This window comes from Leptodactylus fuscus, chromosome 1 (genome assembly GCF_031893055.1).
Source record: "Leptodactylus fuscus isolate aLepFus1 chromosome 1, aLepFus1.hap2, whole genome shotgun sequence".
Classification (NCBI taxonomy): Eukaryota; Metazoa; Chordata; class Amphibia; order Anura; family Leptodactylidae; genus Leptodactylus; species Leptodactylus fuscus.
Genome location: NC_134265.1, coordinates 309,690,842 through 309,718,184, shown reverse-complemented (window position 1 = coordinate 309,718,184; position 27,343 = coordinate 309,690,842). Strand labels below are relative to the sequence as shown.

General features: G+C 42.7%; 1 protein-coding gene across 10 annotated transcripts in view; it reads right to left on the bottom strand.

Moving 5' to 3' along the window:
- The window catches only part of SORBS2 (sorbin and SH3 domain containing 2), a 218,724-nt gene that overhangs the window by 159,609 nt on the left and 31,772 nt on the right, over positions 1-27,343 (bottom strand). Inside the window, exon 1 of one of the 10 annotated variants that reach the window (XM_075258870.1) lies at positions 19,743-20,516. The exons of the other annotated variants lie outside the window; for them this stretch is intronic. The gene's annotated coding sequence lies outside the window, so the exon portion shown is untranslated. Of the gene's footprint in view, positions 1-19,742; positions 20,517-27,343 lie in introns of those variants that run through there. 10 annotated transcript variants of the gene reach the window in all.

The window sequence follows — 27,343 nt, the reverse complement described above, 5'->3', positions numbered from 1 at the left end:
GATTCATGAGAAACAAATGTAGGAAGAGCCCAACCGCTTTATACAATGATCGCTCTTACTGCGGATCAGACATGGACCATGGAGGAGACGCTGGCTTATCTAATACTGGAAAGCAACCAATAACTGATAATGAGAAACATCATACATATGTGAAATGCACAATCTAAATTCATACTAGAATATATAAAAGGTACAAATCACACAATAACATTCACACTGGAATAGTCTTCTACACCACCACTGTTACTAAACCACCTGGGGATACATTTCTGTTAACGCCCCATTGGTTTTTCTAACCCACTTTAGGAATATAGCCAGCAGGGTGGTCATTCGCAAACATTTATGGGTATGGTATATATCTTCTAGAAGATCTTCACCTATTGCATATTTGTTCTCTCTCCTTCCACTTTTATGGGATTTCTGAAAAGAGCCCAATAAGTGTATGCTTGGCCATTTACTGGACTCACATGTGCAGCCACCATGTCATTCATAGGGGCAAGACGGTGGCCTGTGTTTTTGGAGATGTGGGTGCACAAAAGTGGACCTTCATCTATAAGACATTTATGGTATTTTTTGTGTCTCTGCCATAAAATGTCTGAGATAGCCTAAAGGGGGTTACACTAAGGCCCCAAGTAGTGATCCAAAAAGAGCAGCAGAAAAGATCACTGCGGAAACTCAGATGGGACAAATATCTGGCTTGAGAAAGCGCCCGTAGTAGGCGCGAAACGGCTGTTGCCTCTGCTGTGTATGTCATCGCTCCTTCCCATATTGTTTTTATGATGAACTCTAATAAAGGACCACGTTTTTAAGAAAATACCTTCAAATGGGTGAGTGCCCCCATCTCTTTATTGTCTTTTCTATTTTTTCATTTTTTATACGGGATGTTGAGCACCACCCTATAAGTATTATGTATTTGTGACTGCTTCTACGCAACCTTCCTTCCTTTATAGTGTAAACAGGTCTCCCATAGGTATAACTGACATTCTGCAAGTTACAAAAACGCAAACGTGTGTCTGCTGTGGATATTTAGTGTGTATGGAGCATGTCAATTTTTTGATGGCTGTGAAAAATGTCAGTCAAAAACTCGGATATCTGAATAGACACATTGAAATTAAATGAGTGCTTCAATAAGGCCATATAAGGGGTCCTGAGTAGGGGTCCTCTATAATGTCAATATGATCTTGTATGACATATAGCACTAGTTTGCCACGAGGAGGCTAGCTCTTTTATGTGAAAGTCAATATGGTTCAGTAAGATTTTATTTCTGTTTTCATCCATATCTCATCCATATTAAAGGAACCCATGAAACAGATGTGAACGATGCTTGACCATGGTATAACTCCTAGCATAGAGTTAAAACGTGTGTTCATTTATTTCCACAATTTTCTCTCCACAATTCCCCTGTATCTTGTGGTGCAGCAAAAGCAATCTGAGGACATGGAGAGGAATTGGGACAAATGGGGCCACATCACAATGATTTAGCTATAGCTCATTCTTTGCTAGTTGTAATATGCCAGGACTATATAAAGAGGCTATCTGGTTGGGGTAGGGGATGATAGACTAAATTTTAACAGTATCTGTCCCAAGTTCTGTCAGTGGTGTATGAGTTTTTGGGCTGGTTCCGGTTCAAGATCATATGATCAGGACCAGCACCTGAGTAGGTCCGTCTCTATCTTCCATAGTACATGTACTATTGAGGACTGACAGACGATTACTAGTAAAGCCAGTCCCCCATAGTACAGGTTACCTGTGACCGTAGGAGAGTTGAGAAAAGCCGGAATCGGGTGTTAGGTGCTGGGCCCGCTCTCATGAGTCAAAATATAGCACTGACAGAACCCAGCTTGGCAATAGGTAAAAATTAGTCCCCGGAGAGTCCCTTTACATTCTGCATCTGGTGAAGTAAAATTTATACCTCTTAGGGTCCTTTGCTTTAAACACAGCACTTCAGATAGAACCTGACATGACCCTGTGTAAATCTTTGCAGAGAGAAGAAATGATCCTTTGCTTGTGACAAAGTCACATGAAATAAACCCAAACTTTAAATAAATATCCTATAAATGGTCATTTCCTATCTTAGGCATTATCAAAAGATTATGCTCTGAAGAAAAGAGTGCTTGTATTGGGAAGTACGACAAAGAGGTTTAGCGGAATAATGAAGCCATGCATAATTGTTACCTTACAATATCAGCATTTGTGTGATAGGAATAACAAGTCATTAACCAGATGGTGTTTAATTGCTATTAGTTGGGATTAACATACCAGAAAGCCTTACTCAACTGCAATTCTTCACACAGGGACAGAACCAACAAGGAGCATTTCTGACAAAGATGGCAGCTTGGTTCCTTTTTGTAAATATAAGCCGCTTACATACAGCAATTGGTTTTTGACATATGTCACCTCATACAAATACAGACTCAAAACTGCCATTCAGTAACGTTATAGTTTATTGCAGGCTTACAGAGACTCGGCTATATCAAAATCTAAATTCCAATTACAAGACATGTAACTTATAGCTGCTGGGCTCCAATGCAAAATGTGGAGTAGGACTCTACTACGATAATACTGGGGTCTTCTGCTGTAGGGAGGCCTTTAGCCCCTTGAGGCTTCAGGGCCGCCTTGACCCCTCTGGACACATCCCTGATAATTATGTAAGAATCTTGTTTTCCCAAGGTTTTAAGTTGTAGTTTAGAAGTATTCCATACAAAAATACAATATATAGTAGCCTACAGATGTGTCTGCTTCAGCCACAGTATACGGAGGGATAGAGGCATGGAGCCGCAGCCCGAGACACTGATCAGACAGCAGGAGTGTTTTAGACATCCACAGGCTGTCTTTGCAGACTACAACACCCACATATTGTCATATTTATTTTGTTAGGCTGTGTTCACACGTGTTAGAGGCTCCATTAGCCACCTCTGATGCACATTCGATCAAAAGTGCAAGACAAAATGTACTACCGCGGGAAAATGCTTAACAGCGTGATGGAAAATATTTGGCACAGCTGGAGTCTGTCAATCATCATTTTTCTACTATTATGACAGAAACCATTAGCACCGTTGTGACCAGAGCCATAATGCCCTTTTACATAGGAGATTGTCAAGTCAATTATTAATAATGATAAGGAACTAACTTTCTTAAAAACATCCATTCCCTTCCATTGCCCCGCTTATCAGTTTGTGTATATGTGGCCTTAGGGAAAGCCAGTGCACTGCACCAGCACTCCAGCCGCGCAATCTGCCCCAGATAAGGCCCAATGACTGGGCCTAGTGCGGAGGAGGGAGTGTCTTCAGGCCTAATCGCGAGGCGACTCGGCCTGAAGAATGAGCACCACGCTTCTTTTTTTCCGGGAGGTGGAAGAAACAGCTCCCAGAAAAAACTCCTGAGCAGCTCCCATTGATTTCAATGGGAGCCATCTTTTTGATCAGGATTTTGAGGTGCATATGGCCTCAAAATCCTGACCAAAAAAACTACATGTGAACTTACCCTAGACCTGCTTTTTTGAGAGATATACCAGACATACAGTGGGGCAAAAAAGTATTTAGTCAGTCACCAATAGTGCAAGTTCCACCACTTAAAAAGATGAGAGGTGTCTGTAATTCACATCATAGGTAGACCTCAACTATGAGAGACAAAATGAGAAAACAAATCCAGAAAATCACATTGTCTGATTTTGTAAGAATTTATTTGCAAATTATGGTGGAAAATAAGTATTTGGTCACCTACAAACAATCAAGATTTCTGGCTCTCACAGACCTGTAACTTCTTCTTTAAGAGTCTCCTCTTTCCTCCACTCATTACCTGTAGTAATGGCACCTGTTTAAACTTGTTATCAGTATAAAAAGACACCTGTGCACACCCTTAAACAGTCAGACTCCAAACTCCACTATGGTGAAGACCAAAGAGCTGTCAAAGGACACCAGAAACAAAATTGTAGCCCTGCCCCAGGCTGGGAAGACTGAATCTGCAATAGGCAACCAGCTTGGATTGAAGAAATCAACTGTGGGAGCAATAATTAGAAAATGGAAGACATACAAGACCACTGATAATCTCCCTCGATCTGGGGCTCCACGCAAAATCTCACCCCGTGGGGTCAAAATGATCACAAGAACGGTGAGCAAAAATCCCAGAACCACGCGGGGGGACCTAGTGAATGAACTGCAGAGAGCTGGGACCAATGTTACAAAGTCTACCATCAGTAACACACTACGCCGCCAGGGACTCAGATCCTGCAGTGCCAGACGTGTCCCACTGCTTAAGCCAGTACATGTCCGGGTCCGTCTGAGGTTTGCTAGAGAGCATTTGGATGATCCAGAAGAGTATTGGGAGAATGTCCTATGGTCTGATGAAACCAAACTGGAACTGTTTGGTAGAAACACAACTTTTTGTGTTTGGAGGGGAATACTGAGTTGCATCCATCAAACACCATACCTACTGTAAAGCATGGGGGTGGAAACATCATGCTTTGGGGCTGTTTCTCTGCAAAGGGGCCAGGACGACTGATCCGGGTACATGAAAGAATGAATGGGGCCATGTATCGTGAGATTTTGAGTGCAAACCTCCTTCCATCAGCAAGGGCATTGAAGATGAAATGTGGCTGGGTCTTTCAACATGACAATGATCCAAAGCACACCGCCAGGGCAACGAAGGAGTGGCTTTGTAAGAAGCATTTCAAGGTCCTGGAGTGGCCTAGCCAGTCTCCAGATCTCAACCCTATCGAAAACCTTTGGAGGGAGTTGAAAGTCCGTGTTGCCAAGCGACATCCCCAAAACATCACTGCTCTAGAGGAGATCTGCATGGAGGAATGGGCCAACATACCAACAACAGTGTGTGCCAACCTTGTGAAGACTTACAGAAAACGTTTGACCTCTGTCATTGCCAACAAAGGATATAGAACAAAGTATTGAGATGAAATTTTGTTACTGACCAAATACTTATTTTCCACCATAATTTGCAAATAAATTCTTACAAAAATCAGACAATGTGATTTTCTGGATTTGTTTTCTCATTTTGTCTCTCATAGTTGAGGTCTACCTATGATGTAAATTACAGACGCCTCTCATCTTTTTAAGTGGTGGAACTTGCACTATTGGTGACTGACTAAATACTTTTTTGCCCTACTGTATAGATATATGATTTAGTGGGACAAGACTCAGTATAACTTAGATTCTTCTTTCTATGCTTAGAAGCTGCCAATGGAGGCTGTCCTATCAGAGACTGACAGCTCTGCATGTATGACTGTGTATACAGACATGACTATCAATCACTGATAGGAATGCTCCATGGATAAGTGACGAGAGAAAGAGTCCGTCAGCTTTCCAGTATTGCATCCTGTGGGCCCTTTATGTATAATATATTACATGCACTTATTTTCTATTCCATTTGCCATGTGTTACTAGAGAAGTTCTGGTAGTTCTCTGGTATAACACCATTATTTGGCAGTGCCTATTCCAAAATGGTGCTAGGGAAGTACGGCCCCAGACACCATTACTGTTGGAGAGTTACAAAGTAATTGACCAAACAGTATTCCTTTGCCAGAGACAATACAGCATTGGTCAAAAAACTGATAAGAAATCCCCTGGAGAGGCAAAGCTGGTCGTAGAGGGGTTAGATTAGAAAAACATGGCTGCCTTATTCTAGAAATCAACATTATGAACTGTCCATTGGTTATGTCTGGCATTACAACTCGGCTCCACTGACATGAATGGGGCTGAGCTGCAATATCACAAATAACCTGAGGACAGATTTGGTGCAGTTTTTCTAATACTGGACAATATTTTTAGGCTAAGGCCCCAGCAAAATCTGCCTTCTGAGGCTCTGTAAATTGTAGCTTCGGGCTGGAAAAACCACGGCCGAACCTTTGCAGACATTATGAATTAATTTTACCTATAGGGAAACTGCTGCGTGCATTTTTCCGCAATGTGTATCCCATCCACTTTTCAGGAACACTAAAACGCTACTTGGAGCCCCTGCCTTCAGTGTTTTGTGTAAATCTGACTGTTCCAGGGAGATCTGACAGCTAAAACAAAATGAAAAAAAATCCACACCTAGATAGATTTCTTGCAACCGTTGTGTTGCAATGTGACAACATTCACATTCATTACTTGAGCGTAGTCTATGAGCTTCGTCCACATGACATATGTCACCGCCAAAAATCACTATGTGGCAACACAGTAGATGTAACTTGCAGATGCCTCATCCTGTGTTGTTTGCTTTGTACAATGCCATGTTTAATACATGAGTTTCCTTATTGTGTGGCCGTTTCTAACAACAGAGAAAGTAAATACATTTCTGAAGGCTACCTACTAAGAAACAGCCTGCTCTGTTAGAACACAAAGGTGCAAGGCGTGATTTTTATAGTTTGTCAGGAAATAGAAGAACATTTTCCAGCAGACATGATCCGCATATAATTATAGTAATAAGGGCTGTGGATTTCTTCCAGATCATACAAAGCGCAGCTGTAAATTTGCTAAACCAACCGAGTACAGCAATGCTCCAACGTAGACTAACCTCTGATCTCCAATGGAGGCTATTAAACAATATGTTTTATGACTGGCCTCATGTTATAAAGAAGATTTTTAGTAACAAGGTATTCCCCTTTACTTGAGGTGAAGAAGTCAGAACAATTAATAGAGTGTTGAAACATTAATTGCCTTTTTACTTTTGTGGTCATGAAACTCCTAACAAAGGCAAATTGCTTAATTTTATATAATTTTATTGCATTTATGTTGGTTTTGGCAGCAGTTAAAAGGGGTTGTCCAAGACTACAAAAAACAACCCACACTATAAAAATGTTTCCACTTTCTTCCATGAAAAACGTCTCTAAAAGTTCCTGCCACTAGGAGTCTCTTTTCTAGATAATTTGCAGTTCACTCCCTGTTATTAGGGAAGTCCCATCCATAGCTGCAAAACAGGTTCACGGTTGTCAGGATACAAGGGATTGGGGATTGCAAACTGCTTTCTTTTCTATTAAAGGCCCCTGCATGGCACTTTTATTGGTCTGGAAAGCAGTTTAGACTTGACAAACTCCCTTTAAAGAGACCTTGTCAAATGCATAATCTAAAATTAAAATACCTTGTGTGTTCCTTTTAAGGCCTCATGTATACTACCCTTGTGCCATTGTCAGTGTGCTGTGTTTTTCACATCCAGCACAGTGACCCACTATATCCTATGGCCCCATATATTATCATGGGTCAATGTATGGGCCAAAACTCGGGTCTGAGCTGCAATCAGGTCATGTGACATCACAGTACCTGAAAAACTGAAGCAGCGTAGTGCCACCTCAGACCGCTGATCCACAGAGATCCAGGTGTCAGAGCCCCAAAGATCTTCACTTTAAATCCTATCCGGAGGATAGATCGTGAACTAAAAAGTCGTGGAAGACCCCTTTAATGGGTCTGTTGAAGTTTTGTCAAAATTTCCAACTTGCTCTTTCCATGGTGAGAATACAACTGCATACTAAGACAGAAACGCATAAATGGAAAGCCCAAACAGAAGTGTGAACATAGCCCATTCACATTAGATGTATCAGCTGACCTGGCTGACCATCTAATGTGTATGGGGGCCTCCTAACTCTCCCCTGTGGTGGGTGTTTGGGTAGAAAATGATTACAGAGTTGGTTTTCAAGATGTGCAGGAATGTGTATGGTGGCGTCAGGCGAGATGACTGTCAACTGACTGTTTGGTTGACGGCGATCTTAAGTATATGGTTGGCTTTACAGTGCAAGGATTTTGTAGCCAAGTTTGGTCCCTAGGGCCAGAGAACTTAGTGACTATCCAAGATTAAAAATACTTATCATGGCATGTTATCATGTTAAATATAATAAAGTCGTAATGGGCAGGTGTAAAGTAACTTCCTGTATTACATTCCCTTACACACAGCCAAATCCAAGAAAAACACAAAAATGCGAATACATCGGTAACCCACTTGGGCATACATGCGTCACTAGGTTGATGAAGGCTTGTACTGTTCTGTGGGAGTGGATCTTATTAAGGAAGGATAAGGAGAACAGGCTATGTTTTTTTTAAAGTTATTTTCCCAATCTATTTGACACCACCTTTGGAAAGTTTACAAAGGCATCACTGTGTCGCCAAAACCTGCACAAAATGTTACTGTTTGCTGCTCTAAGCCCAGAGGTAAATTGAAGCAAATAAAAGGCATTCCAGGTTTCCCATGAGACTCCTTTCTTGCAGCTGAATATGGGCTGCTATGAATGGCCTGTGTCTACCTTCCATGACCTTCACTGCACTGTACTTATAAAGCAATGGTCAGCTGGGAAAATGAGAAGCGTCTTGAGCCCAGCTCCTCACAAGGCACCAAATAAAGCCCGGCCAATCATGTGAAAATCTAAAAACTATTCGGGAATTATAGAAGCCAGACTAATAAAGTCTATCATAAAATCAGGTTTCGCTACATTCAGCGTGTAACAGAAGAGTTCCATAATATCGGTTGTCAGGGACTAAAAAGAAAATAATACATTATTTTAATGTTATACCGTCATAATGTTACAGCACTATTCTGCAGTGACATGTACAATACTACTGTATTAAAGTACAATTGTGGCTTTTACATGTAGTTTTATGTGCCACAGGAGAGTCAAAAGAAGAAAAATCTTTAAAAATCTGCAACCGGACCACCGTGTCCGATATCGCATCGCCAGCAGCGATTTGTAGATTTTCTATGAGAATTCTGCACCATCTTGGAGAGGGGGTCCTTAACCCCATCAAAACTTAAAAGAGGGTTTTCAGCCCCAAAATGAGTTTTATATTGATTACTAATCACCAGGAAAGGTCACCAATATATGATCTGTGGGGGTCCGACCCCCAAACCCCACACAGATCAACTGTTGCAGCAGCCTCTAGGCACTGGAAGCTGGTGCTATAGAGCGGGAGAGCATGCAGGCTGCTACTAGTCAAGTAGCAGAGGAAAAGTAACCACGTCCACTGCAGGCACATAAGCTTTAGTGAGAGAGGTCCTGGAGGGTCGCTTGAAGCGCTTTAACAGCTATTGTGACACTACTCTCCATCCACCAGACAGGTTTACCTTGTCCTTGTATGGTATCACTTCGATGACTGACAATACGATAAAACTGCACACTGCACCACATGATCACAATGAACTACAGACACCAGGAGAACTTCAGCTCGGTGATATCCTTTGTTTGGAGTGACTAGCAGAATCTTAAAGAGGACCCGCCATCCAGTGCAAAATGCTAAATAACATACCTCATTTAAATGTAAGTTAGCTTGTGTTACCCAAATGGATGGAAACCCTTTTATTCTAGATTAGAAAACTAAGTCTTCGGTCTATAGAGCTGTGGTAGGGCTTGTTTTTTTGTGGGGGGAGCTGCTTTTATTTGCACCATTTGGGGGTATATACAACTTTTTTTTAATCACTTTGTTCCATTTTAGAAGGGCTAGGTGATCAAGAAACAGTGATTTTTATTATGGCGTTCACCATGTGGGATATAAGCGTTTATATATTTCATGCAGATATATCAATTATTATGGAAGAGATTGGTTAAATACAACACGCTGTCATACATCATTTCTTCTTCTATTGCTTTGTCTCCACAATGTCAGCAGAGTTAGTCTGTGCTTACTTATAGTAGATAGTAGTACTTCACTCACTTGAGTCTAGACATCATTACTTGGCCTTTCGCCTATAAATCACCCTGCAGTTTAACGTCTTTCAAGCATTTCATTACATTTTCTATACGACAGAGGAAATACAAGGTGGACAGGTGGCTATAAAAGGAAGACGTCCTAAATGAGGCTCGGCGTCTCCTGTCTTCAGAAGGGATTCCAACCTATAATAATTTGGGATGACTCAAGTAGATAGTGATACCAGATATTGCTGTGCACTACAGAATGCTTTTTTTTTTTTTTTTTACAAGACAAGACCATGGAGTTGTACATCTTACAACGCAGTATACACAGTGAAGGTCATAAGGTTAGGTTATGACATAGCTGAAGAAGGTCTGCTCTTGTCACAAGAAAGTCTCTAGGTTTATTCTTGTACATCAGTAAACTATAAATACAAGTAACCACTGAAATCCTACTGTACCTTGTAGGAAGTTTTCATGGCGGCTATGACAACATTGTGCCCACACACGGTGAATCCAAATGACAATCTAATGTTTTTTTAACCTCCTTGATTCTCCCTTAACATCAAATGTCAAGGAAAATGACGTTGTGTTTCCAAATGTCTGATACTTTGTACCAGATAGTAAGCTACTGCCAGAAGTGTCTGGCCGAGGTCTGTCGCACTCTCTCCATTGAAACAAATATAGACAGACATTCTTATGTCTAGGGCTAGATTTTGTCAGAATTTTACCGCACTATTTTGACACCTTGACATATTTAGACTGAGGCCTCACATTGCGGAAATGCAGCATTTTTTGTTGCAGATCTTGCTGCGGTTTTTTGAGCCAAGTCCAGGAGTGGATTGAGCAGAAGGGAGAAGTAGAACTTCCTATGTATTTCCCACTACCTTTGTAGCCAGTGGCGTAACTAGGAATGGCGGGGCCCCGTGGCGAACTTTTGACATGGGGCCCCCCTCCCCAAACCGATGCCGAAGACCTCGACTGACCCCCTCCTCCGCACTCTATTATGTCCCTTAGTAAGCCCTGCACACAGTATTATGTCCATTAGTGGCCCCTGCACATAGTATTATCCCCAATAGTGTCCCCTGCACACACAGTATTAACCCCTATAGTGTCCCCTGCACACAGTATTATCCCAATAGTGTCTCCTGCACACACAGTATTAACCCCTATAGTGTCCCCTGCACACACAGTATTATCCCCAATAGTGTCCCCTGAACACACAGTATTAACCCCTATAGTGTCCCCTGCACACACAGTATTATCCCCAATAGTGTCCCCTGCACACACAGTATTATCCCCAATAGTGTCCCCTGCACACACAGTATTAACCCCTATAGTGTCCAATGCACACACAGTATTAACCCCTATAGTGTCCCCTGCACACACAGTATTATCCCCAATAGTGTCCCCTGCACACACAGTATTAACCCCAATAGTGTCCCCTGCACACACAGTATTAACCCCTATAGTGTCCCCTGCACACACAATATTATCCCCAATAGTGTCCCCTGCACACACAGTATTAACCCCTATAGTGTCCCCTGCACACACAGTATTATCCCCAATAGTGTCCCCTGCACATACAGTATTAACCCCTATAGTGTCCAATGCACACAGTATTAACCCCAATAGTGTCCCCTGCACACACAGTATTAACCCCTATAGTGTCCCCTGCACACACAGTATTAACCCCTATAGTGTCCAATGCACACACAGTATTATCCCCAATAGTGTCCCCTGTACACACAGTATTATCCCCAATAGTGTCCCCTGCACACACAGTATTAACCCCTATAGTGTCCAATGCACACACAGTATTATCCCCAATAGTGTCCAATGCACACACAGTATTATCCCCAATAGTGTCCCCTGCACACACAGTATTAACCCCTATAGTGTCCAATGCACACACAGTATTAACCCCTATAGTGTCCCCTGCACACACAGTATTAACCCCTATAGTGTCCCCTGCACACACAGTATTATCCCAATAGTGTCTCCTGCACACACAGTATTAACCCCTATAGTGTCCCCTGCACACACAGTATTATCCCCAATAGTGTCCCCTGCACACACAGTATTAACCCCTATAGTGTCCAATGCACACACAGTATTATCCCAATAGTGTCCCCTGCACACACAGTATTATCCCCAATAGTGTCCCCTGCACACACAGTATTATCCCCAATAGTGTCCCCTGCACACACAGTATTAACCCCTATAGTGTCCAATGCACACACAGTATTAACCCCTATAGTGTCCCCTGCACACACAGTATTATCCCCAATAGTGTCCCCTGCACACACAGTATTATCCCCAATAGTGTCCCCTGCACACACAGTATTAACCCCTATAGTGTCCCCTGCACACACAGTATTATCCCCAATAGTGTCCCCTGCACACACAGTATTAACCCCTATAGTGTCCAATGCACACAGTATTAACCCCAATAGTGTCCCCTGCACACACAGTATTAACCCCTATAGTGTCCAATGCACACAGTATTAACCCCTATAGTGTCCAATGCACACACAGTATTATCCCCAATAGTGTCCCCTGTACACACAGTATTATCCCCAATAGTGTCCCCTGCACACACAGTATTAACCCCTATAGTGTCCAATGCACACACAGTATTATCCCCAATAGTGTCCCCTGCACACACAGTATTAACCCCTATAGTGACCAATGCACACACAGTATTAACCCCTATAGTGTCCAATGCACACACAGTATTAACTCCTATAGTGTCCCCTACACACAGTATTAACCCCTATAGTGTCCCCTACACACAGTATTAACCCCTATAGTGGCCCCTGCACACAGTATTAACCCCTATAGTGTCCCCATATGTCCCACTGTGGACACCTATAAACATTTATTATACTCTGGGGTCTGAAAAGACCCCAGAGTATAATAATCGGAGACCCGGGGGATTAAAACCATTAAAAGAACAGAGGCAGTTGCTTACCTGTTCCTGTCGGCCGCCGCTCTTGACCAGCTTTAATGACGTCAGACGTCACATGACCCGGGAAGCTGGCCTGGGTCATGTGACGTCAGAGACGTCAGACACAAATGACGGACGCCTGGCAGGATAGTGGAGAGGTAAGTAACACTGTTTTTTATGTTACCTTACCTCTCCGGTCCGCCGATCATTATACTTGGGGGTCAGCAAAGACCCCCGAGTATAATGATAGCCTCTGCGGGCCCCGCGGTGTCACTTGCCGATCCTGGCCCAGCCAGGATCTGCAAGTGAATAGGGTCCGTAACGGACTTAAAAAAAAAAAACCGCAGCGGTAGCGGCTGTCACCAGGCCCCCTAATGGCCCGGGCCCTGTGGCAGCTGCTACTGCTGCTACCACGGTAGTTACGCCCCTGTTTGTAGCCATTCTTGGCTTTGGCAAAAAAAAAAAAAAAAAGTGGGGGCTCAGCCTTAAAGGGGTAGTCCGGAATAACTTGAAATCCCTACACTACTCTAAACACCCTCCCCCTCCTACTTTCTAAATAACGTCAATGATAAAAAATGTATAGCTACCCATATCCCTGGGGCAGTCCCATTTTCTGATTATCTGGTGATGATCCGTTTCCCCATTTACGGAACTGGATCATCACTACTACTCTCCCCCCATCCACTCAATTTAAATACCATTCAGGCTTCTTCCGGTGAGATGGCTCCTCCTCCTGTAATGATGCTGTCTGTGCGACGCGTGGTCTTCACTGTACGCACCGCCGCCTGTAATTCTCCTCTACTGCGCTTCCACACATGCGCAGTAGAGGTGGCTCATTGCTGCTGAGGAGGAGTACGGAAGCAGTAGAGGGGAAGGGGCCGTCTCGATGGAGGGAAGCATGGAGTGGCAAGTATATATTATAGGTCAGAGGTTGGGCTGATTAGGTAGGGAAGGATGGGATAGTTACAGAGACAGGGAGGGGGTATATGGGAGGGGAAAGAGGAATGGGGGAGGAGTAAGGGGAGAGAGTTAGGTCAGGGGCCCATGGACCGGAAACGCCACAGCATTATTCAGTAACAGCAAAGTGGATGGGATTCATGTGAATCCCATGCCCACTTTGTGTTAAAATCCACAGCACGAATACGCTGTACTTACCAAAACCAGTGCAGTTTTGGAAATCGCAGCGTGTTAATTATATCTATGGAAATTCCGGCGGCTTTCCCATAGATATAATGGTAAAGTTCGCAGAGGAAAATTCTGCGAACGTTATGTTCAAAGTGCTGCGGGGAGAACCGTGATGCGTTCCTGAGGAAATACCACTAACAGACATAAAAAAAAACAATTAAAAAAAAACTTTTTTGCCTGGAAAACCCCTTTAAGCCATATCTTCTTTTCTGAGAAGCCATGCCCATATTTAGCAATTCCAAAAAAATTGAAGCTCAGTTTTGTGCCAGGATCCATCAGATTTATGCCAGTGTCTAGTTGTAAACACTATATTCTTGTACTTCTGTTTCCCTTAGGGTGCATTCACACTACTGATACACTGCCTGATTCTGAACGTTAAAACACGTTCAGAATCAGCGCGTATAAAGCAGTTCCCGTTCATTTCAATGGGAGCCGGCATACGAGCGCTCCCCATTGAAATGAATGGGCTGCTTTTTTCACTACGAGCGCTCCCATTGAAGTGAATGGGAAGTGCTCGCGTGTACGGCTCGGCATGAGCAGAGCTAGCCGTACACGCGAGCACTTCCCATTCACTTCAATGGGAGCGCTCATAGTGAAAAAAGCAGCCCATTCATTTCAATGGGGAGTTCTCGTATGCCGGCTCCCATTGAAATGAATGGGAACTGCTTTATACGCGCTGATTCTGAACGTGTTTTAACGTTCAGAATCAGGCAGTGTACCAGTAGTGTGAATGCACCCTTAGACAGCAATGCCACCAAAACTGCGTATAGGAATGAAGTGTTGTGTTTTTAGATATGATTGTTAGAGCACCATCAATGTACTTAGTTACAATTTTCTTGACTGTGCACTGCCTGTTTGTCACAATGATTCTTGATGTCCTCCTTTGACCCCTTTTGTGGACGAATTGTTTACATCCAGAATCCCTATTTTCTGAATGGTTTTCCTTGGTCACCCCATTCCAAGTATACAGCAGTTTTCTGGACTGTGCTCATAAATTGCTTTTTTTTTGCATCAGGGAACTGTTTTGCTGCATTATGCCTGCATGTATTTGTACTATATTTGCAGTTCAGTGTTCCTGGATCAATGTTATGCTCACTTGGCTTTTCTTATCTATCTGTTTGCTATTTTACAGTTACTCCTGGCAGAATTAAATGTAAAACCAGTAGTAGTTGTAGTAATGGACAGGGGAGGGGGTAGACTGCTGCTTATGGTACACGCCTTCTGTCTTAAGGAGAAATGTAAAATATGCTTCAGCCATAATGTGATTATTAGCAGAAACAGAAAAAGTGATAGCACACCATGTATGAAAGCTTATACAGTCATAGAACAGATATTTAAATTGTTTGTAAAAAAAAAAAAAAAACCTCTAGTACCCTTTAAAAATACACTCTGGATAGTCAGTTACTCTAGTGTTCGGGAATAGAGATGAGCGAATACTGTTCGTATCAGCCGTTCCAAACAGCACACTCCCATAGAAATGAATGGAAGCACCTGGCGCGGCCACTGGCAAAGTACGTGCAAAGTTCGGCTGATCCGAACAGTGTTCACTCATCTCTATTCGGGAACTCTGTCCCCCATTCAGCTAATTTCAGTATAATATTGTCGGAGACTGGGTAGAAACCAAGTGGACCCCATTATAGCCTATAGGGTCTGCAGGTTACCACTTTTAGGCAGATAGGGTTTCAGTTTTTTGGGTCCCCAAGCAAAACCAAAGAATGGAAACCTGAATTTTAGTGTGAACCTAGCATAACATGTATTCAAAAACTTGCTACTTGCGTTTATGCTACATACTGGGGTCATGTGTCTAATTTCTGCAGTATCCCTGATAGGTATAGCCTAGGAGCCACATTGCAGAAAAGTTGCTTTTTATGTTGCAGATTTTGCTGAGGTTTTTTGAGCCAAAGCCAAAAGTGGCTTCAACTGGAAGGGGAAATATATAGGAAGCTCTTAGGTTTCTCTTTTCTGCTAAATTCACTCCTGACTTTGGCTCAAACAGCTGCAAAATATTAAAACAAGCAAACAAACAAAAAAAACGACAAGGCTTCAGCTGTCAAATTTGATAGAAATGCAGTGGGGCGATTCATCAAATCCTCTTCTACACTTTTGTGGTGTAAAGTTGTCACAAATCAGTTATTAGCGACAATGTAATTAAATCCAGTCTTAATTAACCACCTTCCCATTATGTCTTTTGCCGCCTGATAGGCAGGGTTTAGTGGAACTGAACACCCAGCAATCAAAATATACAGAAAGGGGCACTGGGAACCCAATAAAATAGGTAAACTCCAGTAAAGCAAAAAACCTTAAAGGGGCTCTATCAGCAAAATCATGCTGATAGAGCCCCACATATGCGTGCATAGTCTTTAAAAAGGCTATTCAGGCACCGTAAAAGTTATATTAAACTACCCCCAGTTTTAAAATAATAACCTAAAAAAGAATGTGCTCTACTTACACATCGTGCACGATGGGCGGGCATTCAGGGTGTGTCTTCTTCTTCATCCACGCCTCCTCTTCCTCTGATGTCCTCCGGTCCCGTCCTCCTTCGACGCTCACGAACTGACACTGATATAAAAAAATGGCCTGTGCGCATGCGCAGTAGCATTCGGCTTCTACTACGGCTACTGCGCAGGCGCCCAGGCCATATTTTTTTATAGTGTCAGTTCGCGAGCGCCGGAGGAGGACGGGACCGGAGGACATCGGAGGAAGAAGAGACGTGGATGAAGAAGACGGCGCACCCTGAATTTTAAGGGATTTATTTTAAAACTGGGGGGGGAGTTTAAGATAACAGGTAATTTAATATAACATTTACGGTGCCTGAATAGCCTTTTTAAAGGCTATTCACGCATATGTGGGGCTCTATCAGCATGATTTTGCTGATAGAGCCCCTTTAAAGCTAGGAAAAGGCAGGAAGAGATCCAGCAGGTAAACCTCTGTGACCCTGTATGTGAAGGCTAATCTCTTTAGTTTGGCCACCTTAGGTCGGTAACAGGAGATGGCCATATACAGTTTCCCTACCCAAGACAGGTTTGCACCTTCTATATAATGGTCTATAACAGTATTAGGGTGCATTCACACTGAGTAAACGCTAGCTTATTTTGTAGAGTAAAATTACACTTGTAAATTTTGCTATCCCATTGACTTCAATGATATTTTTGATACAAGATACAAGTGTAAAAAATACGCCTGTAAAAAGTCATTGAAGTCAATGGGATAGCAAAATTTATAAGTGTAATTTTACTCTACAAAATAAGCTAGCGTTTACTCAGTGTGAATGCACCCTTAGGCTAAGACCCCCCATTGCGGAAACGCAGCTTTTTTTTTTGCAGATTTTGTTGCAGTTTTTTGAGCCAAAGCCAGAAGTGGATTAAGCAAAAGGGAGAAGTATAAGAACTTCCTATATATTTCCCATTTCTTTTGTGGCTATTCTTGGTTTTGGCTCAAAGTACAAGCCAGAATTGTAGTTGCCCCCGAATGCTGTCCAAAGAAGGGGAGTGGAGGTTATTTTTTTCATGCTCAATAAAATGACCTTATGCTGCAGGGCTGAGGTGATGATGTGCTGTATATGGGGAGGCCAGAGTGTGTGCAGAGTCTATTCAGTGGGCTCCAATCACCCACTTAAAGTGGCCAAACTAAAGAGATTAGGCTTCACATCTTTACAGGTACATGGAGGTGTACCCGCTGGGATCCCTTCCTCAGTGTCCCAAGCTTTAGGATTCTTTGCTGTCCTGGGAGGCAGTGGCTGCATTGTGAGGAATCGAAAGCCTAATCACACATTAGAAGGGAGCAATACCAGCACCTTATGGAAAAAAAGGAATGGGAAATATATAAGAAGTACTTATATCTCTACCTTCTGCTCAATCCACTCCTGGCTTTGGCTCTAAAAACAGCAGCAAAATCTGCAACCAAAAAAGCTGCAACATGGGGCCTCAGCCTAAACCTGTAGCAGGTCAACAGTTGCTGCTGGTTTCACTCGCGGCTTTCAACCTTTGCAACGAAAAAGATGAAAACTGCAGGAGATCTGTAGTCATTTCTGCATGTGCGTCATAGCGAAAACCGTCTGACTTTTGAGTTTTTTGTTTTGCAGCATCTTGCCAGTGTGTGAACGATGACTTAGGGTCATTAACATGTGTCGTTATCTTATGGCTTTTGCAGTAGATTTGTATGTGGAGTTATATAATAAGGTGGTAAGAAAACAATTATATTTGTGTTTACTGTTGTTTTACATGAAAGTATTACAATTTATGTGTTATTGGACCGTAATTGTTATTGAGGGATTCACAATAAGGGAACGCTCACACTACCGTTGCGAACATTCGTCGCTCTCATAGGATGAGAGCAATGGACATTAACGGTAGAATAGTGACTGATACAGAAGGTTCCCCCTCTGTCTTTGGACAATCCCATTGACTATAATGTAAATATGAAGATTTTTTTCTGTCGTGCTTGTTTACAGATCTGACTTTTTCTTCTGTCAGAAAAGTAAAAAGCATGATGGAAGAAAGCTTTGGTCATGTTGTAATCATTCAGATGGACAACAAACAGAGGATGCTCTACTTTACTACTGTTATGATGGATGAGAGCAACGGACATTAAAGGGGTTAAATAATAATTTACTTACCTGCTCCCAGGAACCTCAGAACCCAGAGGGGTTCTGGTGACATTGCAAACCCTGGGTCATGCATCCATCCTTTCCGAATCTCACAGGTAACTAATTAGCTGAGAGATGGTGGACGGAGGGGGCCAGAGTGACCCAAGGGTCTGAACACTGCCTCACATCACATGACACAGGGGTCTTGAAGTCTCCCAAACATCAAAGTCCATTATCAGCTTTACTACTTTCCGGAAAACATTTGAATGGGTTTGAAAGATGTCCGTCCGTGAGCGCCGGTAAGCGTTTTATGCTCTCCGCCGCAAAACCGTTTTTTTTTTTAAATCGGACACAGAGTCGGACAATCAGTACTCTGTGTCCGGTTTAAAAAAAACGGTTTCGTGACGGAGAGCATAAAACGCTCACCGGCGCACACGGCCGGACCCAGTCTGACAGGTTTCAGTCTTCTGCATGCAGAAGACAGAAAGCTCAGAACGGAGTCCAGGCACTAGTGTGAACCTAGTGTCAAACTATCAATTAGTTTAAAATAAAATCAGATTTGTTCAATCCATATAAGTTAGTACATTAACCCTCTTCTTCTACTACGACAAAACAGATTAACAACAAGGTTGTGAACAGGACAGTGGATATAAATGTGCAAATATATATAAGCTTAGACCTTTCATGGTATGTCAGATATCATTGCATATATCCTGCATTAGGGTATGTTCACATCTACATTGTTTAATCTCTTCCGTTGTACATAACAATGGATTAAACCATAAACACAGATCTATTCTATAATGGACAACACTGGATCCCAAGGGATCCCACTGAACGGAGCCTCCAATGCAGATTGGAATATACCCTTATTTAGTGTTCAGTTGACTAGACAGGAAAGGTAATGCCGGAAAGTAGTCCATGAACGTCCATCACCGCTCCATGATTGTCACTAAACACGTAAATAATAGCGCCCCAATGCTACAGCCGCATCATAACTGATAACATTCACCCTGCAATGAGGTCAGGCATCAATAATGTCACTTTTGTTATCGGTCTGTATTCAGTAGTCTGCACTGTCACATGACACTTAAAAATTGAGGGCACGATAGAAGAGGTTTCTTGTGTGTTAAGTAACAATGACAGGTATAAGAAATCAACAGATCACATTGATCAATGTCACAATGTCAATGCAGAATATAACCTTGACCTTCGAAAGGTCAAATTACTGTATAAATGATGGCGCAGTCAGTCGGAGGTTCTCATAAACGCGATCGCTACTTTACTATAGGCTACAAATCATAAATGTGTCAAGTAGTGACAATAAATAAATAAAAAATATTCACCCAGAATAAATATTAGTCAGGCAGCATGCATTATGTATCAGGTAACATAACAGACTGTGACAGAGGTGTACCCACCAGGCAGGTATGTCCAGGGCTCCAGCACCCTCACGTCCAGGCACTAGTATTGCTCAGGTGTTATCATGTCCAGGTGTTGTTGACCAGGCGGCTCAGGTGACGGTGTTACTACCAGGTACTGAAGCCGCGCTCACATTTGTAGGACTTATGTAGTGTATTGCTGTCTGGCTCCAGGGTTACCTCAGGTGCAGGTCCTGGTGAGGTCCCAGAGTTACGGCTGTCCCAGGCAATGGTCTCTGCAGCTCTGGGTGAGGAGTCCGGTCCCAGAGTTACTGTTGTCAGGTACAGGTGTTGTAGTGTTTCTATGGAGCCAGGTGCTGGTGTGACCCAGGTATAACTCTGACATGTACCTTCAGCAGGTCCTCTGTGCCAGGCACTGCTGTTGCTCTAGTTTACCTCAGTGACTAGTGTTGCTCTCCTGTACTCTCCCTCCTCAGCATTGCCGCCCTCTGTACAGCTCAGGTACAGTCCCAGCCTGTGCACTCTGTGTTTCCACCAACAACAAGTGTGCAGCAATGAGGCTGGGCCAGGTGAAGGGCAGGAAGCAGGGCAGCCCGGCAGGCAGGCAGTCAGTCAGTCCGGGGAGATGGAGGCTCAGCTGCTGCTGTTCTCAGAGCACGGAGCTATTTGCAGCCTCGCCAGGCGGCTGTGTGTGCACTGAATGCAGTGTGTGTACAGAGACCTCCCTTTCTTCCTCTCTCTCCAAGGTCTACCTATCACACCACAACATGCCAGCCTGCTGCTTACACCATGAGGGCAGCATACCTGTCACTGGCAGGGGCAATACACAAGGGCAGCACATACCCCTATAGCAGCAGTCACATCCCAGGTATAACAGCCCTGGAAATAGAAAAGTTGTGATCTGAGCAGTTATTGCCAATAACATGTACCATCTGCACTAGTCCTTATGGTTACTATTACCAATAGCTACATGTACTATCTGCACTAGTCCTTATGGTTACTATTACCAATATCTACATGTACCATCTGCACTAGTCCTTATGGTTACTATTACCAATAGCTACATGTACTATCTGCACTAGTCCTTACGGTTACTATTACCAATAGCTACATGTACTATCTGCACTAGTCCTTACGGTTACTATTACCAATAGCTACATGTACTATCTGCACTAGTCCTTACGGTTACTATTACCAATAGCTACATGTACTATCTGCACTAGTCCTTACGGTTACTATTACCAATAGCTACATGTACTATCTGCACTAGTCCTTACGGTTACTATTACCAATAGCTACATGTACTATCTGCACTAGTCCTTATGGTTACTATTACCAATAGCTACATGTACTATCTGCACTAATAGTCCTTATGGTTACTATTACCAATAGCTACATGTACTATCTGCACTAGTCCTTACGGTTACTATTACCAATAGCTACATGTACTATCTGCACTAGTCCTTATGGTTACTATTACCAATAGCTACATGTACTATCTGCACTAGTCCTTATGGTTACTATTACCAATAGCTACATGTACTATCTGCACTAGTCCTTACGGTTACTATTACCAATAGCTACATGTACTATCTGCACTAGTCCTTATGGTTACTATTACCAATAGCTACATGTACTATCTGCACTAGTCCTTACGGTTACTATCAGGGCCGCCATCAGGAATTTTGGGGCCCCATACAGCCTAGGTGTCTGCCCCCCCCCCCCCCCCGCCATTTTAAAACTACTTTATTTTGCGACATACCAATTATGTATTAAATTTACCTTTACTTAGCAGAATTTACAAGGCTTAATCAGATTCTATTTGCAGGTAAAATCTGCTACGTGTGACAGCGCCTATAGAGAGCCAACACCATCTATAAGAGCCCTCTTAATAAATCCTCAGGGCTTTTTCACATTGCGTTTTTGGCTTCCCTTGCCAGGATACGTTGGTAACCAGTCAGAATCAGCTGTCAACTTATCCCTGCACGAAAAACTGGCCATTAAAAAGAAGGGGGGTATCCTGTGCAGGGATAAGTGGGTAGCTGATTGTGGCTGGATACCAACGTATCCCAGCAAGGAAGGCCAAAAACGCAATGTGAACACTCCTTTAAAGTGAACGTCCCACCCCCAAACAGGCTGCTATGCTAGTAGCATAGCCGCCTACATCATTATTAATACAAAGCACACATACCTTTGGAGGTATTGTGTGCTTTGTAGTTCTCCAGCTAAAAACTTACATATTATATATTATTGCCCCAGTTCCCTCTCCGCAGTGCCGCACACCCGTTGCCCCAACAATCCCCCCCATCCACCTTCTAACATCTTTCCATTGTCCACTGTACCCATTCCATTGTCCATTGTTCCATTGTCCATTTAGCCCCGCCCTTTTTTATGTTGACTCCGCCCATTCTCATTAATTTTTCATGTGCCCGCACACAGTATAATCCCCCTACAGTCACCTGTAAATTATATGTCCCCCCATCTCTGTCCCCAGTTTCATGTCCCCCCATCTCTGCCCCCAGTTTCATGTCCCCCCATCTCTGCGCCCAGATTCATGTCCCCCCTCCATCTCTGCCCCCAGATTCATGTCCCCCCTCCATCTCTGCCCCCAGATTCATGTCCCCCCTCCATCTTTGCCCCCAGATTCATGTCCCTTCTCTCTGGACGCAGATCTGAGTTGAAATCGGACACACAATGACTGCTGCGGGCGCCAGGGGGCTGGCACACGGTGGCGGTCCAAACCCCCCCCCCCCCCATTTTTCAATTTGGCCGGGCAGTAATACGCCAGTAGCAGTAATACTGGCCTATCGGCGGCCCTGGTTACTATTACCAATAGCTCCATGTACTATCTGCACTAGTTCTGCTATTGACAATGGCCACATGTACTCTCTGCTTTAGTTGTCATGTTTGCTATTGGCAATGGCTACACTTTTCTCTGCACTTGTCCTTATGGTTGCTATTGGCAATGGCCACATGTACCTTCTGCACTACTACTTATAGTTGCTATTGCCAATGGTTACATATACTTTCTGCAATAGTTCATATAGTTACTATTGGCAAGAGTTACACATTCTCTCTGCATTAGTTCCAATGATTGCTATTGGCAATAGCTGTTATAAATCAGGAGATACAAGCAATGACATAATTGTACATCAGCCCTAAAAACAGTCTATTGTTTGCCATGTTATGGTATAGAACAAGAGAAATGTACTAAAACTTTTATTATCACCTCCATACCCTCCCCACTTATATCCATATGTATAAGACCTGCTTTTAATTATGTTTTGCAGAGTCTGACCACCCTAAATTATAAAATACAATGCTTCTATATGTTATACTTCTAGTTGAAGATCCGTGCATGACAGTCTAAGCACTACATGATACGTGCGGACACCGAACGCACCCTATTATAATCTATGGGGTCCGTGTGCTTTCATTGCTAACCGCTCTTTTAATGCGTTCGGTATTCCGTTCGGGGGGGGGGGAATACCAAACGCAGACGTGAATCGGGCCTTATGTGTTCAAGCATGTCACTCTTATTACTATAGTTTACAAATGCCAGGGATAAATACACACATTGGGGCAGTTTTATGAAGACTGGAGTTACTCACACTAGTCTTCATAGACTTAGATCCAGCGCCTTGTCACCATCCTTGTGAGCCTGGGGGAAATGTATGGTAGCTTATATGCCAGTGATTTACACCAGTTTGTAAATCTGGTGATGACTCTGCCCCTGCACACCTTCACCACACCCTCTTTTTGGGAAAGCGCTGAAGAAGGCACAGATTTTAAAAAGTAAAAAAAAAATTTCCAGCTGTAACTTTTTATGCCTTTGTACGGCAGAAAACTGGCATACAAAGTATAATAAATCTGGCCCATTTTGCTTAGTATGTGATGGGAAACCAGAGAGCTACTTGCAGCATGTGATTAGAGCTATAATTATGGTGTGAAATGTCATCAAATATTGCATTGTGGGGCAAAACAACATCTTTATAAAATCTAAAATGTGAGTAAGACATTTATAAGTTTCTTGTGCATAGATGTGATATCTGACAGCTGTAGAAAAATGCATTGTGTAAAGCAGGCTCATGGTGTTTGCCAGAAAGTACCTGTCTACACGCTTTGGACATATAAAAACATTTGGTATCTGGTGACCCAATGCTTGCCAAAAATTACAGATCATGATCATTGTTATACTCTAATAGAAAGGGAGTTTTGTTCGAGGGAGTCTGTCAAGTCCAAAATGGCTTCCAAACCACCAATAATTGTTGCGTATAAGGCCTTTAATATGAATAGAACCGTATTTGTGTGGCTATATCCATAAAGAAAAGCAGAGATCATCATCTCCTTACAGATATGGAAATCAGCCTGCAGATTTCCATTACGGGTGATTTATGCTGATATAACATTACAGATTCTTCTAAAGTCAGTTTTGCTGGAGTCTGCATTATTGTAATCTACAACAAACTTTATCAAAGCCTTGATGATTTTTAACACTTCTGAGATGTTAGACTACATTCTTATCTATGGCTGTCTGTCTGTTTTGTTCCTCCAATGGACCAGAACAACGGACAGGCGGATCACTAAAATAGAGGCTACATGCAAAGCCCGACAAACCCTATAATGGGGTCTGGCAGGTATCCTATGCTTTTAAACTGAAAGTGATGGATGACAGAATTTTGAATGCAAGACTTTTCCATCCATTGATTTCAGGTGGACAAGGTGACAGAGACTGTGTTGCAGATGTGAACTAGAGTGAGATTGTCACAATTTTTGTTTATTATTGAAAAGTCACATTTGATAAATCTGGCATACATCTCCTTGATAAGCAAACCATGCTCCTTTTCTGCTAACTTTTTACAGGAGAACTGAGCAAAACAAATTCTGGAACCCTCCTTAAGACTAAGGCCCGCCGAAGTGGCTGAGCGTATAGCGCCTGCTCCGTGCGCCATCTTGGATTTCTTGTTACAGGAGCAGGCCTGCCCGTGTAAGGAGTAAGCAAAGAATAGGAGGAGAAGGAGGCTTCAACTACAATCAAGAAGGGGGTGGGGATGCATGTCTAGGCCGATGACGCGGGGGTGCTCAGAGCACAGTGGGAGCGCCCCCTGTGCTCCATGAACACTCATTTGCATAAGAAGAAACTAGCTACAATAGCCTTTCTAAAGGCAACATGAAGATAGGATTAGTTAAAATGTAAAAATCCCAATGATAGACTCCCTTTAACTGTTGGGTATAAAATAAATCCATATTTGGGTTGCAGCTTTAAAATGTCCTGCTCAGAACAAACATAATCCACACTGGAATCGTAGCCATGTCATATTGTTGTCCCCATCCTGCACTTAGGCATTACACATTATAATTGAGTAGTAAAGTAACCCATCATTTTAGACCACAGAATAAGAGAAGGGCTTAACGTCATGTTTTACATCCATTTGTGAAGAGGTTGTGGTTATGGTTTCTGTTTTTTTTGCATTTTATGCAGAAGAGTTACTTGGGAGGATAAAAATGTATAAAAATATTCCCGCTGCTATGACAACCCGAGCTGTGCGATATCTCTGCATACTATGTGAAAAATATCAGATGGCGCCCGCTACTGAATCTTTAACCTCTCTCCAGTGGGAATTTCTTGTGCTTAATGTCGCATTTTCTTCTCCCGTGGCAAAGAATTGTTTAACATTCCCGGTTAATTGTACTTGATCATTACTTGGAAGATTTCATACTTGACATTCTTGAGGAAGTGTTTGTAAAACCTGGCTGTGGGCCATTCTGTTGTTCAGCCATTGTAGCTTTGTGTTTAGGATCGCAGTGTTATGAACACGTCAAAACAACTTGGCTCTTATTACTTATGACACCACACTGTCTAGTTCCCAGTTCAGATTTAATCATTCATCTTGTCAACTATTTTTGACCATTTGTAACTGGAAGCTATTGGCGTCTTACATCTGTCATAAGAAACCAGCGGCTATTTTGTGACATGAAGGCTGCCTTATGGTCCCTGATGTAATCCCATGGTGTACATAGGCATTTCTATGCATTACAATGATATTGCTTCCCTCTTATTACTACGGATCATTTGATTGCAGCAGATACCATTATTGGTAGTAAGTGGAGATCACTGATCTCATCTCCAACACCTAATAACCCGTAAGAACCGTCCACCCATAGTATCAATGTAGGTCTTGCATTCTCTTTTGTGCATGCCTTATTACACTTTACAGCTATCAATATTGCTGGGACAGCTGCACGGCAGGTTATTGTATATGTCTACCCCTACAGATCCTTTTTTTTTTTAAGGGTCTAATGGGGAAATTTCCAATGCTATTTCCCTGTCAAAATATAATATAACTGCTTATAGCTAAGACTCCCCCATTGAAACACAGTTTTTGACGGCAGAAAAAATTGCTGCGTTTTATAGTACCAGCAAAACGAATACGAATTTGTTTTATCGATTTAGGGTGCATTCAGACTACGTAACGCCGGGCGTGTATGAGAGCCGTACACGCCGGCATTACGGCAGACTGCCGAACACTTCCCATTCACTTCAATGGGAGCGCTCGTAACAGCGGCATTTACGAGCGCTCCCATTGAAGTGAATGGGAAGTGTTCGGCAGTCTGCCGTAATGCCGGCGTGTACGGCTCTCATACACGCCCGGCGTTACGTAGTCTGCATGCACCCTTAAAGGGAAAAAAAGCTGTGAATTTTAGCTTGGGAATTGCAAGCGCTTTTCCTATATATTTAATAGGGGGGGGGGAGGGGATACAGAGAAAACAAAGCAAACACTCAATGGAAAAAAAAAAGCAATGCCTTACCAATGTGTTGTTTTCCACTGCATTTTGCTACATCAGCCCTTAGTTTACAGATTTTTCTGGATTTAAACGGAATCTGTTACCAGAATGTAGGATTTCAATCTAGCCCTGCAGATAGATGAGTTAGAGTCACCTGAATCAAACAGTGTTATGCCCTTGTAAATAGTTGCCACCATTGCTGAGACTTGGGTATATGCAAAAGGAATCTTTCATGTAACGAAGGCATTGACACTTTGGAAGGGCTGTTGTTGCTTTAAAGAGCTAATTTACATATTGCCAAAAAAGGCGACATCTCAGCAGTGGAGGTATTGAGTCACAAGGGTAAGATGTTTTGGTTAAGGTCACCTGAACCAATTTAGATCTGCAGGACTAGGTTGATAAGCTGGATACTAGTGGCAGAATAGACACTGTGGTTTCCACAAACTTTACATCAATCAATGCTACAGTAAGAAACTTTATGATATCTCTTATCAGTGAGAAATTCCTCTTATCGGACTATATTCTTGTTCCTGTACCTTCTGATAAAATAACTTTCATTTGGAAAATTTGTCTCTATCTAGCTCCAGCTCGATCTGCCTCGAGACAGAAAGCTGGTCACATGATGATTCATGTCTATGGAGAGGGGAGGGGAAAGTAGTGAGATGGACATGCAGGAGATAAGACAAGAAACCCAGTTATACTTAATAATTTTTCTATCGCAATCAAACATTTTATTTTCCTCAGTACAAGTCAGTACTTCACTATACATGTCCTGAATGATCTTTGAGCTATTTATGAATGAATGAAAGATAGAGAGAGATACAGAACAGACTTCTCCTCTACTCACTGTGTGC